The sequence below is a fragment of the Callospermophilus lateralis genome, chromosome 1 (assembly GCF_048772815.1).
Source record: "Callospermophilus lateralis isolate mCalLat2 chromosome 1, mCalLat2.hap1, whole genome shotgun sequence".
Lineage (NCBI taxonomy): Eukaryota > Metazoa > Chordata > Mammalia > Rodentia > Sciuridae > Callospermophilus > Callospermophilus lateralis.
The window spans coordinates 16,852,782-16,868,952 of record NC_135305.1 but is presented as its reverse complement, the minus strand read 5'-3'; the positions used below and the strand labels follow the sequence as shown (position 1 = coordinate 16,868,952).

Below are 16,171 nucleotides of genomic sequence, written 5' to 3'. Positions count from 1 at the left end.
AAGGGGAGGGAGGGGACAAAGAGATAGGAAAGATGGTGGAATGATATGGACACCATTACTCTAAGTACATGTATGAAAACATGAATGGTGTGACTCTACTTTGTGTACAACCAGAGAAATGAAAAAAAAAAAAAAAGGTAAATGTAAGTAAAGTGTTCCCCTGAGTTCTTTGAACCATTTTAGCAAAGTGAGTGAACCAGAGGACAGGATTGTGGGAGTCATGACTTACGGCCAGTTGGTCAGAAGCACAGTCGGGTCACAGCCTGGGAAATTAGATAGCTGCCTGATGTGAGGGGGAGTCTTAGGGGACTTACTCCTTAACCTGTGGAATCTAACTCAATCTCCAGGTAGATAGTGTCAGAATTGAGGTAAATATAGAACAAATAGTTGATGGCTAGTGTAAAATTGCCTAGAGTGTGGGGAAGACTCCTTCATATCGGGTGTTGGAAATGTATTGAGTAGCGTGTGAGAGAAGGAAAAACGTTTTGATTTTTTTTTTTAGTAGGCATCCTTGTCTTCTTTTTGACCTTTAAAGAAAGGTTTTCTGGGCTGGGGTTGTGGCTCAGAGGTAGAGCGCTTGCCTAGCATGCATGAGGCACTGAGTTCAATCCTCAGCACCACATAAAAATAAAGATATGTGTCTATCTATAACTAAAAAATAAGTATTTTTTTAAAAAAATAAAGGTTGTCAGCTTTTCACCATTGAGTATGATATTAGATCTGGGATGGTGATACATGGCTTTTGTTGTATGGAGGTACATTCCTCATATACCTAATTTGTTAAGCAATTTTTTCAAATTTATTTATTTATTTATGCTACAATCTCAGCCCCTTATCGAGCATTTTTATGATTGAAGATTGTTGAACTTTGTCAAATGTTCTTACACACCTATTGAGATGACCACATGTGTTTTGTCTTTCATTATGCTAATGTGGAGGATGACACTGATTTATTCTCTTGTTGAACCATCCTCACATCCAGGCATAAATCCAGCTTGAACATGATTCATGAACCTCTTCATGTGCACTTGGATTTGGTCTGCCAGTATTTTCTTGAAGAACTTTGTCTCTATGTTCATCAGTGATATTAACCTCTTCTTTTCAAGTTTTCTTGTCTAGTTGGGTCTCAGATTAATCTGATTTAGCAAAATAAATTTGGAAGTTTTCTCTGGTCTTCAATATTTTTAAAGAATTTGAGAAGGATGGGTATTGATTCTTTTTCTAATGTTGTAGACTTGTGCAGTGACAACTATCAAGTCCTGAACTTTTCTTTGATAGAAAATTTTTATTGCTGATTTGATTTCCTTAGAGGTGATTCAGATTTTCTATTTTTTCATGTTTCAGTCTTGTTACAATGTTCATTTCTAGGAATTTATTCTAGGTTATCTAATTAGGTGGTATAAAATTATTCACAGCTGCTCTTATCCTTTGTATTTCTACAATACTGGTTATAATGCCTCTTCTTTCATTTCTGATTTATTTATTTATTTATTAGTGTAGCTGAATATTTGTCAATTTCATTCATCTTTTCAAAAAAGTAACTTGGGCTGGACATGTTAGTGCACGTCTATAAACCCATTACCTTGTGGGGCTGAGGCACGAAAATAACAAGTTCAAGGTCAACCTTAGCAACTTAGTAAGACCCTGTCTCAAAATAAAAAGTAAAACCCATTCAGAATGTAACTCAGTGGCAAAGTGCCCTAGGGGTTCAATCCCCAATACAAACAAAAAAACCTTCAAAAAACCAAAATAAAAATCTCTTACTTTCATTGATGTTTTCTATTATTTTTCTAGTCTCTATTTTATTTATTTCTGTTCTGATCTTTATTTCCTTCCTTATACCAACTTTGGTATTAATTTGTTCTTTTTCTAGTTCCCAGAACTGTAATGTTAGGTTACTTAGGATCTTTTTTAATATAGGCATTTATTGCTATAAACTTTCTTCTTAGAGGTGCTTTCGTAAGTTTTGGTATGTTGTGTTTCATTTTTCATTTGTCTAAAAATATGTTTTTTGTTGTCTTGTTTTTAAATTTGTCCTTTGATTTCTTCTTTAACACACTGTTTTGGGCATGTTATTTAATTTCCACATAATTTTGAGTTTTCCTCTTGTTCATCGTTTCTAATTTCATACTATTGTGGATGGAAAAAATAGTGCATTCTCCTTAAATTTGTTAAGACTTGTTTTGTGGCATGTCGTATGGTCTATCCTGGAGAGTGTTCTGTGTGCTTGAGAAGAACAGGTGTTCTCTTTGCACTGGATGGAACGCTCTGTATGGTAGGTCCATGGGTGGATAGTGTCCTTCAAGTGCACTGTTTCCTTACTGACTTTCTGTCTGGGAGATGTATCCACTGTTGAAAGAGGGATGTTGCAGCCTCCTATTATTATTGTATTGCCATCCAGCTCTCTTCTCAGGTCTATTAGTATTCATTTCATATTTTTAGGTGCTCTGATGTCGTGTGCACATGTATACATACACGTTATCGACTTTTGATGAATTTCCTCTGTAACATTATGTAATGGATTTCTCCATTTTTTTTTTTTTTTTTACGGTTTTTAACTAAAGTCTATTTGTCTGATGTAAGTACAGCTTATTTTTTGTTTCTTACTACCTCTCTTACTTTCCTCCTTTGCAATTTGATGGCTTTCTGTAACAGGGCCCTTTGATTCCTTTCTTTTTATCTTGTATGTCTCTAGTATAAGTTTGTGCTTTGGGATTACCATGGAGCTCACATAAAATGTCTTACAGTGATAGTAAGCAACTCTAAGATTTTAACAACTTCACTTTTATACTTTTATTCTCCCTTCCCCTACATTTTATATTTTTGATGTCACAAATTAACTTATTTTATGCTAGAAGCAGGGCCTGGTGAATGATTGCTATAGTTCCAGTGCTGAATTCAATCTTCATGACAAGGTATCAGGAAGGGGAAATTTACAACTATAGTGTTTAGAGTGGGGCTTTTGGAGGTAATAAGGGTTAGATAAGCTCCTAAGAGCAGAGGACCGTGACTGAATACTGGTGGTATTATAAGAAGAGAGAGACCAGAAATGACATACATGTTTCTTGCCATGTGATGCCCTAGGCTGCTTTGGGACTCTGTGAACAAGAGGCCATCACCAGATGTGGGAAATTAAATTTCTAGAACTGTGAGTGAAAGAAACTTCCTTTTTTTAAAAAAAATAAAGTTATTCAGCCTCAGGTATTTAATTATAGTACAGCAAAACAGACTGATACAAATGGTATAAAATGTGTATGGATAGGAAAATAGGCCATGGCAAAAATTTGGAGTTTTTTTAAAGAAAAATATTAGGCAAAGGAATAATACTAGAAGAGGCGAAACAACATTGAAAAGTCCATTTTGAGTTCTAGCACTAACTAGAAGTTTTGATCAAGTCCTTACACATTAAATCTATTTTTCTTGGTACAAAGAGTTTAAACCACCTATTGCCTGGCACAGTGCTACACACCTGTAATCTCAGACTCAGGAGGATGAGGCAAGAGGATCACAGCTTTAACAACTTAATGAGACCCTCATCGAGTTAATGAAACCCTACCTCAATTAAAAAAAAATAAATAAAAATGACCAGGGATGTACCTCAGTGGTAAAGCACCCTGGGTTCAATCCCCAAGTACAAACAAAACAAAGCAATAATAAAACACCCATTAATAGAGCTTTCTCCCGTTATGTAAACTCTTGCCACATATAACAAGTGGGGGAAGTGTTAAAAGACAGGAGGTGCCTCTTTGCAATTTTTGTAGCCTGGGTCGGGATATCAGGGCACTAATAATCACCCTAACAGTTCTATAATGTAGAACACAGAGGCACACACAGATAATCATGGACACACACACACACACAATACAGCATAAAATACTTTTCAATTTATATTCCCAACAGAAATATTCCATAAAATGCATTAGTGGAACGTACCTATTTATCCATTTAAAAGTCCACATTATGTATAGCTATGTTTTTATAGGAGCCTTTTGATTATGTTATACAGTAGGAGGGGCAAGCAATATATAAGTCCTTCATATCTAGAAATGGAAATTTGGTCATTTTCTTTCTCATATGCTAGTACCTAAACATAGTAGAAAGGCAATATTTGGATGTGAAATATGTGAACAAATAAATATATGTATTCAATTTGGTGTATATTTAATACATTTAAATAATAAAAAAATTTAAATGTTTTTAATTGAATAAAAGTTGTAAATAGTTATAGGGTATGGTAGATGTACATGATATCTTTTCAAATTGTGTATCCATTAACAAATTTCTGTAAATGTAGTTATTTTTCTCTTTTATTCCTTCTAGTACAGATATAGTTGACACATCACCATCATAATATTAGAGTGCTTTGAGTTTGACTATATACTTATTTTCCCATTGAAATTTATTTTTAATATTTTTTTGTGTTACTAAGTGGCATCCTTTTATTTTAGCCTGAAGAACACTCTTCCAAATTTCTCACCAGGCAGATCTAGGAGTGATGACTTCAATCAACTTTTGTTTATCTGAAGAGGCTTCCATCTCTCCATCATTTGTGAAGTACAACTTGGCAAAGCACCAATATATTGTTTTTTGAAAAGATTATTCTTTTTTTAATTAGTTGTTGATGGACTTTTATTTATTTGTATGTGGTGCTAAGAATCGAACCCAGTGCCTCACACATGCTAGGCAATGCACTACCACTGAGCCACAACCCCAGCCCTCCCAATATATTTTTGGCTGAAAGGATTTTTTTTCTTTTCAGTACACTGAAAATATCATTCCAGGGCTGGGGATAAAGCTCAGTAGTTGTGTTTACCTAGTATGTGCAAAGCTGTGGGTTCCATTCCCCGTACCACCAAAACAAAAAAGAAGAAAAGAAAACAAAAACAAAAAACAACCCTGCAAGATAATATTCCCCCTGTCTCTGTCTCCCTCTCTGTCACTGCCTCCCCACCCACATGCAAAGTTGTTCTGAGAAAAATACTGATAGACTTATGGGATTCACTTGTGTGCAAGGAATCCTTATCTTCTTGCTCCTTTAAATATTCTTGCTTTTAGGACTGGGAATAAGTCAGTGGTAGAGCACTTGCCTACCATGGATAAGGCCCTTGGTTTGATCCCTAGCACCACAGGGAAAACAAAATCTTTGATATTTGATAGAGGTTGTAAAATGTCCCAGTGAGTCTTTGGTCTGAACAGAATTATAATTGCAGGTTGATGAGTTTCTTGTACCTTAACAGTGACATCTTTCCCCAGATTTGTTAAGTTTTCAGATACTTTAAGTTTTTTTCTGTCTCTTTAACTCTCCCTTCTGCTTCCATAAATCCTATCATGTAAAAGTTAACTGTCTTGATGATGTCCTGGGATAAACCCTGCAGGTTTTATCCATTCGTTTTCATTCTTTCTTTTCATTCCCTTGACTGTATTTTTTTTTTCTGTCTTTGAGTTCACAGAGTCTTTTTTCTGTTTGATGAAGGCTGCTTTTAACCTTCTAATCCATTTTCATTTTATCCATTGTATTCTTCATTTGCACAATTTATTCAGATATCCTTTGTGTTAGTTCTGTTGAACTCACAGCTGTTTTCCTGATTTATTAAGCTGTCTATTTGTGTTCTCTTGGAGCTTGTTGAACTTCCTTAAAACAATTATTTTGAACTAATTGTTGAGAAATTTGTATATTTCCATTTCTTTGGGGTCAGTTACAGAATAATTATTGTGTTGTTTTGGTGATGATGTATTTCCTTCATTTTTCATACTTCTAGTTGCCTCATTTGATGGAGCAATCACCTCTTCCCAATATTACAGTTTGGATTTTGTAAGAAAAGTCTTTCACTTGTGGCTGGGTGGGGTACAAAGGTTCCAGCTGCTGCAGTTTCATGAGTGAAAAGTGGCGTAGTCTTCATGCATCTCTTTTTGCTGAGGTCAAGAATTGGTGAGGATTAGATTACCAGGGTCCTCAGTGGCCATATCTGCTGGTGTCCTCCGCAGTGCTGAGAGCTGTCTGTGTCTTTGGTGGTGACAGCCGCTGAGAGTCTCCTGATCTCTGATGGAAGAAGTCATGGTCAATGGGATCCCTGTAAGTGCTAGGTCTAGCTCCCGGGTGCACTTCCACTGGCAGTGGCACAGTGTCCGATGCACAGGGCCCGTGGAATAGCCATGAGGCAGGGATCTGGAACATCAGTGTGAGTGGAATGACGCTGGCTGTGGGACTTGGGGCAGCAGTGGCACTGGTGCGTGGAGGACAAGCAGGCACCTCTACTGCTGCATTGGTAATGTTGTGCAAGGCACATGAACTCACGGTGGCTGCCAAGCCTGGGTTTGGAGCACAGGCGTGTGCTGGAAACCACTGCTCCATGGACTGTGCTTGCAGAGCAGCCAAGGAGCCCAGGTCTGGAATAAGCTGGGCTTCAGTGTGCAGTCTAGCTTGTTGTGAAGGTGGTTCTAATATCCAAGGCATGGGTACTCACCAAGTGACCGTGAAACTGAGGCCTCAATACATGCACATGCTGAGCGATCTCAACTCTGGGTCCCAGAGTGGAGACACCCTCTTCAGGACTCTGGTTTTGGTGTCTGAGGCACAAGAGCATGCAGTACGGTCACGGAACCAGAGTCTGCAGCACTGTATACGTGGAACAGCTGTGGGTCCAGGAGCTGAGCCTGAGCAGACTTGGAGGGGTGGCTCAGTCCCAAAGTGGTACAGCAGTGCCTTCTCTTGGGGGAAAGAGGGATAAGCAGCATTTCCCTTGCCACAGGGTTTGAAGTAATGATGGATTCTTGTCACCTTCAGTGGCACAATCTGCTAGCCAGCGTCTCTGCAGTGCATTTCCTATGGACCACATGGCTGATTTCAACAGCACCTCCTTCTTTGTTGATAGTCATCTTGAGAGATCTCAAGTATGCCACCCTCCCCAGCAATCCCTTCTGTGCAATTACTCTGTTTTTTTGTTCCACTGTTTTGCTCCAAGTTCTTAATTGGATCCTTGAGCCCTCCCAAGACTATTTTTGGTTTTGGATAATTGTTTAATTTTTCGGGAAGGGTTGGAGGAGGATGAATGCAGGTATCTCCTACTCCAACATCTTGCTGGAGTTACTCTCTGAATGCAGGGGTTTTAATCCTCTTCTTCTGAAGTTAGGATTCCATCCCATTGGCCCTGACATACATGCTAACAGGAAAGATCTGACCATTTTCTTCCTAATTCCAGGGGGAACAGATTCCTGCTTGGTTTTCAAGATCACCAACAACTTTTATCCTTGTAGCCTAGAAAAATTCAATAAGTAATTATAATAGCCAATGTTTCTATATAGAACACAAAGTGGCTGGGAACTTTTCTGGTGACTTATACAAAGACCAAAGAGAGTAGGGTGTTAGATCTGATAGTCTCTAGGTGGATTTGATCGAAGTATTTTTTTTCTTTATTGTGCTGCTATTTGATAATGTACTATTAAGCCTTTTTGTATTGATAGTTATACACGAGACCATCCTCTAGTTTTCATTATGTGTACTTTTTTTTTCTTCCCTTTGGTATCAGGGATTGAACCTAGGGCCGCTTAACACTGAGCCACATCCCCATGCCTTTAAAAGAATATTTTATTTAGAGACAGGGTCTCGCTGAGTTGCTTAGGGCCTCACTAAGTTGCTGAGGCTGGCTTTGAACTCATGATTCTCCTGCCTCAGCTTCCCAAGCTGCTGGGATTACAGTCATGCCACAGCACCCAGCATGCATAATCTTTAATTAATTTTATAATCAGAAGTATGTTCATCTCACTATTAGAGTGAAGTTTTCTTTCGTGTATAATTATAATTATGTATTAGATAATTATCATAATTACAAATTTGTTAATTATGTAAGTTAAGTATGATTAAACTTATGTGTTCCTTAAAGTGTTAGAGGAATTTACCTGAAAGTTTTATCTCTTGTCAACAGGAAGCCCATATATTTTCTATTCCACCTAAGTTCAGTTTTACAATTTTATCTTTTTTCTCACAGTGTACTGATATCATGTGGTTAGCAAAGTGTTTATATTTATTTGTTTATCCGTCAAATATTTTTGTATCCCTCTTCTGTGCTAAGTTCTATCCTAAGCACTTGGGTTGCATCAATGAACAAAATAAATATCTTTGAGTTCTCAACACTTACATGCTTATACTCTCATGACTCCTTTCATTTTCCCATACCTATGGTATTTTCTTCTTTCCATTCTTATTTTATGCATTACGTTTTTATTCCTTTTCCTATTAATTAATTAAAAGTTACTCAACTGGTTCTGTCTTCTTTCTCTCTTTCTGGATTTCACTTAGAGCAAACTTTCCAAAGGAAAAGAAATGCATTTATTAGTTCTGGTTTTCTGGACTTTTTTTTTTAACCTGGGGATCAGATCCATGCCTTATACATGTTAATCAGGCATGATAGGCATGATACCACAGAGCTGTAGTTTCATTCCGGTTTTTGCATTCATTAATAGCTCATATCTTACATCTTTTTCTAGCTTATGAATAGGCTTCTAACTTTTTCAGTTAAATAGCTGTTTCATTAATTTTTTTCATTTTTTGATTTGTTTTCTTTTCCCTATGTTAGTGCTGGGGATCATACCCAGGGCCCCATATATATGCAAGACAAGTAGTCTGCCATGGAGCTACACCCACCACCACCCCCCAGTTTTTCTTTTTCTTGTTTAGTAATATAAACATTTAATGCAATGGATTTTCTTTTGAGAACTGTTTTACATATGATTTCATAAATGTAATGCTTTCAATTTTATTTTCAAGACATTCTGCAATTTGACTTTGCTTTCTTCTTTGATGAATAGTTGTTTACAAGAGTTCTTGTTGTATTTTCCTTTCTAATGTTAGAGCTTTATCTTCTAGCTTTGATATTCTACTTTTAATCATGCTGAGCTCAGATAATATCATTGATCAATATTTTTAATAATTCATGAGATTGTGACAAGATATATTCTACTTTAAAATATTGGGTTGGGCATAATGGACATACATTCCTGTGTTATAAGTCTTTAGCATTTAATATTGGAAAAGCTGTACTGAGTGAGTGGCTTCATTCCTTTATCACAGTGGTTCTTACCTAGGGCTAATTTTGTCCCACCTCCCCCAGGGGACATTTGAAAATGTCTACAGATATTTTTGGTTGTCCCAACTTGGGTGGGGAACACAGAGGTGACACTAGCATCTGGTAGGTAGAGGTGGGGAAAACGCTAAACATCTTATAATACTCAGTCAATTACAGCAAAGGTTTGTCCAGCCCAATGTCAATAATGCAGAGATGGAGAAACCTTGACAATACAAAATCCTTTCTTGATAAATGTTACAATGTGCAGATTCCTGATGCCGTAATTTCAGTTCATTGCATATAACTGCCAGCTAATCCGTTTAGACTCGTTTCTATAGTACTTCAAGTAAACAGTCCATCTCTTACAATTTGTCTGTTTTTCTTCATGCATTTTATCTTTTCTTGTATTGTTAAACTCATAATGGACTTTATGCTTTTAGTATTTGAGTTTAGATAACATGGAAAAATGAGTCCCAATGAAAATAAGGTAAGAAAAACCAGAAATTGTAAATTATAAATTATTTCCTCAGTATTGAGAGAAAATTTCTCTGGTTAAATAACTACTGATACAAAAGATGGAGGCAATCAGAGGGGCAGATTAAGCTAGTCTTCTGCTTTCCTTCTTTCTTCAAATTTCTTGAAATCACCGTGTAAAGAGATAACTAAAAACACCAAATTCATGCCACCTGTAGAATAAAGAAAGGGTAAATATTCCAAGATAGAAAGAAGGGATGAGACTGGCAAATAAATAAAAGTTGAGAAAACTATAGTCCAAAATACTTACAGTAAACAGTTTCTGCAAAGATTAGTGCAATTTTAGACATACTCCAGCCTTACAGTCAATTAAAAATTTAAAAAGTAAAAGCTTTTAGAGAATCATCCGATAATGTGTTAAAAATCTGCATTTAGCTGGTGGTGATGGTCCAAGCCTGTAATCCCAGCAACTCAGGAGGCTGAGGCAGGAGGATTGCAAGTTTGAGGCCAGCCTCAGCAATTTAGTGAAAGCCTATCTCAAAATTAAAAAAAAATAAAAATAAAAAAGAACCAAATATGTAGCTCAGTTGTAAAGGGCCCCTGGGTTGAATTCCCAGTGCCAAAACAAAACAAAACAAAACAAAAAAACTGTTTAAAATCATTAGACAAGTCACGTATTCTGCCAGCACACACAGCTTCCTGTACATACAGCTCTGTGGGTCAGTAGCCAGCGTGTTCTTCAGGCTGCGGTTCACTCCTTTCTAAGGACTAGCACAGTGCCTGGCCTGCAGGTGAACATGGTCTGGAGCTGGGTACATTCCAAAACCACACAATGGCAGAAGAAAGAAGAAACAAGAGTGAAGCTGATTTTGACACTGACTTCTGGGATACAGCTACGGAAGTGAGGAGGGAGATGATGTGGCGGGAGAAGTAGGGAGTTATGTCAGTGTGTAATGTGTCCTTGGGGCTACAGGAGAACCAGGCACTGAGTATGTCTTGTGTAAATATTATCCTCCCAACATCTCTCTGGTAAAGACAAAGAAACCACCGACATGAACTACTGCCACACGTACCACGAAACCGGATCTCCCTCTTGCCAACTCCACCTGCCTTCTGGGCAAGTGGCCTCTGAGAGGACATCTAATAATAAGAATCGGGCCACTAGGAGTCTAGTAGGAAGAGCCAAAAAATGGCAAGGCTTTGAATACACTGACCACAACCCAGACTCCAGGAGCATTCTTCAAAGGTACTTGACATTAGAAATATCTGTCCTTCTGCATGGTTGTCATTAGTCAAAGCTTCACTAGGTACTAATACCATCAGTTTCTATCTCTATTCCCAGGACCTTTGAGCTAAAGGCTACATTTCAACCTGGAATTAGGCCCCTACCAAATGCCCCACACAATGTCCACTGGGAGAATTCCTTGAAGATAGAGCTTCAGTATTTAATGGAAAAGAATAGCTCTGTGCTGGCTTATGGTGACCTTGAACACACTCACAAGGGAACATGGGAAAGCTTGAACTGTAGCTGACCCATCTTGGTGGAATATCTTGAATCCTTCTGGAGCATGCATGCGTGAGACTTTGGAGAAGATTCTTCAGGGACGTTTCTCCCTCATTTCTTTTGTCAGTCAGCTTTCCATCCCTGTGGCCAAAATACCTAACGAGAACAACTCAGAGGAGGAAAGGTCGATTTTGGCTCATGGAATCAGAGGTTTTAGTTGGAGGTCCACTGGCCCCATTGCTTTGCACCTCAGGTGATACAGAAGATTATGGCAGAAAAGCAGAGTCCAGGCCCAGGTCAGGTCCAGGACTGCCCCCACTGTCCTGTGTGAGAGCCCAGGTCCAGAACTGCTCCTGCACAGAGTGGAGGACCACACTGGGGCTCCCATTTACCAACATGTTGCTCCCCCAGCCTGCCTCCAACATAGCCCTTCCCACGTAGTAGCCTCCACCTTGGGACAACAGGCAGAGCCTGGAGGCAGCTGCTTCTCCAAACAGGCAGCCCAAAGCCATTTTGAGGCCCACCCTTTCAGACCCATCTCTGAAAGAGGTTGCAGCCATCTTGGGACACCCCCACTGCTATCTTGAGGTACTTCTGCTATTGCCGCCACCATTTTTAGTTGTGCAGTAGCATCCATCTTGGGACACCAGCTGGGGCTCAGAATCCCAACACCATAGTGAGGTACAGGTAATCTGCAGGGACACTACAGATTATGGGGTAAAAACTGTAATACCTCAGATCCTCATTGCAAGAAAGGAAGACACATAAACAACATGAAAAAACAAGGGAAGAAAGATCCCCAAACAAACCAAGACACTACAGTAATAGAACCCATTGACAGTGAGTTGGTGAAATGCCAGAGAAGGAGTTCAGAATGTACATAATTAAAATGATCTCCGAATTAAAGAATGACATCAGAGAACACATACAGGCAAAAATGAATCCCTCCAACAAAGAGATAAGAGAGCAAATACAGGCAACCATTGACCACACCAATGAAGAGATAAGGGAGCAAGTACAGGTAGCAATAGATCACTTCAAGGAAGATATAGAGATTCTGAAAATAAAAAGAAATCCAATAAGAAGATTTATGGCAGAAGACTATGGCAATAGCAGAGGCATTTGGGAAATAAAGACAGAGAGAAATGGGACAGGGACAAAATATAGCCCCAAAGGCTATGCTCCTGGTGACCTAGTTCTCCAATCTGAGGTATTACTACCTGCCTACAGTTTCCACCACCTCCCAGGGGTCCATTCTGCTATTAATGTGTTAATCCACTGATGAAGTCAGAACTCGCACGATCTAGTCACTTCCTCCAAAGCTCCTTTAGCACTTGAGCTTTGGGGGACCTTACAGATAGAAACCATGACACTTCCTTATCTGGCACTGTAAGGAGGAAGTTTCTCATCTTCTCCCAGTTGCTGACAAGTCTAAGGGTTTTTGTCACCTAACCAGGAAACAGCTGCAGGTTATGAAGCCACCTCCCAGCAACAAAGCAGAGCTCCTCAGTGACGGAGTCTATCCTCATTCAGGTTTCTTTTATTTTGATTTGGCCCTGTACAAGAGAATAAAGATAAAAGATTGTTACTAGAAGGGACACAGACACTGAGAAGAGAGACATAAAAATAGAGATTACACTTCTGTATTCAGAAGGATATAATAAAATGACTTAGATTTCAGTAACAATTCACCTTAGGGGTCTTGAGGATACATAAATAGATGTCTATGTGTTTTTTTTAATGATAAATATTTTTACATTGTTTTAGTTGTAGATGGACACAATACCTTTATTTTATTTATTTATGTGGTGCTGAGGATACAACCCAATGCCTCACACATGCTGGACAAGTGCTTTACCACTGAGCCACAGCCACAGCCCAGTAAATGTTTTTAGTAGACCCTGACACCTGTGTTCCGTGCTGGCAACTGCTGCTTCATCACCAGTGCACAGCTAGCTTGCACAAGAGCTGGTAAATTTTCCCACTTTATAAATATAAATATTTGGATTCGTGCCACGGCTGGGTTGCTATGGGTTGGAGGGGAGCACTGGGTAGTGCGTCTCTGGGTCAGGCCCTTATCTGCCATCAGACTCAGTGAAGCGGAGCCACTGTCACATGGACCTGTGGAGAAACTTATTAAGTTTGTTCTCCCTGAGGCTAGAGCTGGAGTGCTGTCTTTTGGAGAAAGCCAGTGAATTAAGAAACTCCATGAAGACAACAGACAGTTCTTGTGTATAACAAGGAGTTCAAACTGGGACAAAAAAAAAAAAAAAAATGGCCCAGAAGAACTTAAACAGGCAGAGAAGGATAATTCTCTAAAATAGAGACATCAGCTTGTCCAGCTAGAAGAAGAACAAAAGTTAATGTTGACTCCATCCAAAAGAAATTTGGACTTTTGGCGCCAACTCTGGAGGGCCATTGAGAGAAGTGATATTGTGGTCCAGATGGTACCTGTTTGGATGTGAAGACTTGGAATGTTATGTGAAGCAGACAGATGCTGAGAAGGAGAACCCTGTCCTGATGAACAAGGCCGACTTGCTGAGCAGCTGGGTGCCTGGGCCACATACTTTGAAAAAGAAGATGCAAATGAGGTTATTTTCTGCTCCACTTTGGCTCAAACTGCTCAACTGAATGGTGACTCTAAGGAACAAGTGAACAGAGATACTGGAGAAGGGAGCATCTGATTTCTGAAAACTCTAGTTTTGAGGAGAATAAAATTCCACACAACGAGACCAACCATCTCCCCAACAGGGATTCTCTCTCACTTGATGATTCCTCTTGTGATGAGGATGATAGTGAGGAGGACTGTCAGGAGGAGGAGGACTGGCAGACATGCTCAGAAGAAGATAGCTGCCCTAATGAGGAGGCCTGTGGTCAGGGCTGGAAGAAAAGCCACTCTGTGGATTCTGAGGCTCAGGACAGGAAAACCCAATGGAGGAGGCAAATACATAATGTTAGCCACCACCATCACTGGTGCTCTTTACGCAGCTGCACACTGGGAAGCAGGTGAAAGATGGGCAGCTGGACTGGTGGGCTACCCTAACACTGGTAAAAAGTCCAACCATCAACACCATCATGGGCAACAGAAAAGCATCTGTGTCTGTCACACCTTGTCACACCAAGCATTTCCACACTCTCTACATGGAGCCTGGCCCATGCTTATGTGACTGAGTAGGCCTGGTATTGCCATCCTTTGTGTCTATGAAGGCAGAGATGATTTGCAATGGAATTCTCCCAATTCAATGCCAGAATATTCTACTACATGTTTTAGAAGCCACCTATGGCATAAATATCTTAAAGCCTAGAGAAGATGAAGATGCCTCTCAATCTCCAACCTCAGAAGAATGGTTGACAGCAAGGATTCATGATAGGACATAGACAGCCAGGCCCACCTTGGTCTGCACACTATATCCTAAAGGATCATGTCAAAGGGAAACTACTATACTGCCATCCTCCTCCTGGAAGAGATCATGTGACATTTCAGCATCAACACCAGTGACTCTTAAGGAATGAAATGAATAGTGTTAAAATAAAAATGCACCCAGGCAGAAATAAAAACACAAAAGCAGATCAAAAATGTAGTGGACAATACTTTTTTCATCAAAGAATATGAGCACTTTGACCAAAGGGGTTCAGGCTCTGGTGGGTTAAAAGCCTGGGAGTGCCCTGGTGACTGCAGCTACTCTAGGAGCCAGGAAGCGTTACATAAAATACAGCAGCAGAAATAATAACGAGAAAATTTCTAGACTCCACAAGCACCTAGATATGTGATCCTGGGCTCCATCTGCACTGTGCATATGGAAAAGAGTAGAAGCTGTTTGTTGCCTTTGGAACTTTTGGCTCCGGTGCTGTGGAATGGACTCTGCTCTAGTGGATGTAGCCATACCCTACAGTCTTGATGTCAAGGCTGAAGGGCTCCTGATATACTGCCTCTGACTTGAGTCATCATTGGAGCCCCAGAAACGTACTCCCGTAAGATGATGAACTTCAGAAAGTTAAAAAAATAACTTTGTATACCCTGGAGATCAATGCTCTAATTAAGAAAAAAGCAAAAACACAAAAATTAATACCAATAGTAAGGGCGCTATTAAAATAACCCTTCAGATGCTGACAATATATTAAGGTGACTAGGACTGCATGCTAATATATGTGATAGCTTAAATAACATGGTCTACATCAGAGAAGGATCTGTGTGTTGCCGAAAAGATTATGTGTTCAGTGACTGATGGGTGAAATGTTCTATATATGTCTGTAAAGTCTAAGTTGTCAATGTATTGTTTACTTCTATAGCTTCTTTATTCAGTTTTTGTTTGGAGGATCTATCCAGTGGTGACTGAGTCATGCTAAAGTTACCCAGTATTATTGTGTTTTGGTCTATTTGACTCTTGAAACTGAGAAGGGTTTGTTTGATGTACATAGATATTCCATTGTTTGGGGCATAAATATTTAGAATTGTTATGTCTTGTTCATGTATAGTTCCCTTAAGCAGTATGAAATGTCCTCCTTTGTTCCTTCTGATTAACTGTGGCTTGAAGTCCACTTTATCTGATATGAGGATAGAACCCCCTGCTTATTTATAAGATTCATGTGAATGCTATGCTTTTTGCCCATCCTTTTACCTTCAGTCTGTGGATATTTTTGCCTATGAGGTTAGTCTCTTGAAGACAGCCTATTGTTGGGTCTTTTTTTTTTTTTTTTAAATTCAATCTGCCAGACTATGTCTTTTGATTGATGGGTTTAGACCATTTACATTCAATGCCATTATTGAGAAATGATTTTTATTCCCTGTCATTTTGATTTATTTCTGGTTTTTACTTTGAATTAGTTTCTCCTTTGATTCATTATTCTTCTAGTGTAGTTTCTCCCTTTTCTGTTTTTTCACTTTTAGTTTTCATGAAATATTTTATTCAGAATGTTTTGTAGTGCAGGCTTTCTAGTTGTGAATTCTTTTAACTGTTATTTAACATGGGAGATTTTTATTTCATCATCAATTTTGAAGCTTAATTTTTCTGGGTATAGTTTTCAACTGGCTTTCTTTTTTTCTTTTTTCTTTTCCTTTTTTTTTCCCAGTGCTTGGTATATATTATTCCAAGACCTTCTAGTTCTGAGGGTTTGGGTTGAGAAACCAGCT

The 16,171-nt window shown here is 39.0% G+C and overlaps 1 pseudogene; it reads left to right on the top strand.

The window, feature by feature from the left end:
* The first annotated feature begins 10,588 nt into the window (after nucleotides 1-10,588).
* LOC143397160 (large subunit GTPase 1 homolog pseudogene) lies at nucleotides 10,589-14,811 on the top strand (annotated as a pseudogene).
* The last annotated feature ends 1,360 nt before the right edge of the window (nucleotides 14,812-16,171 follow it).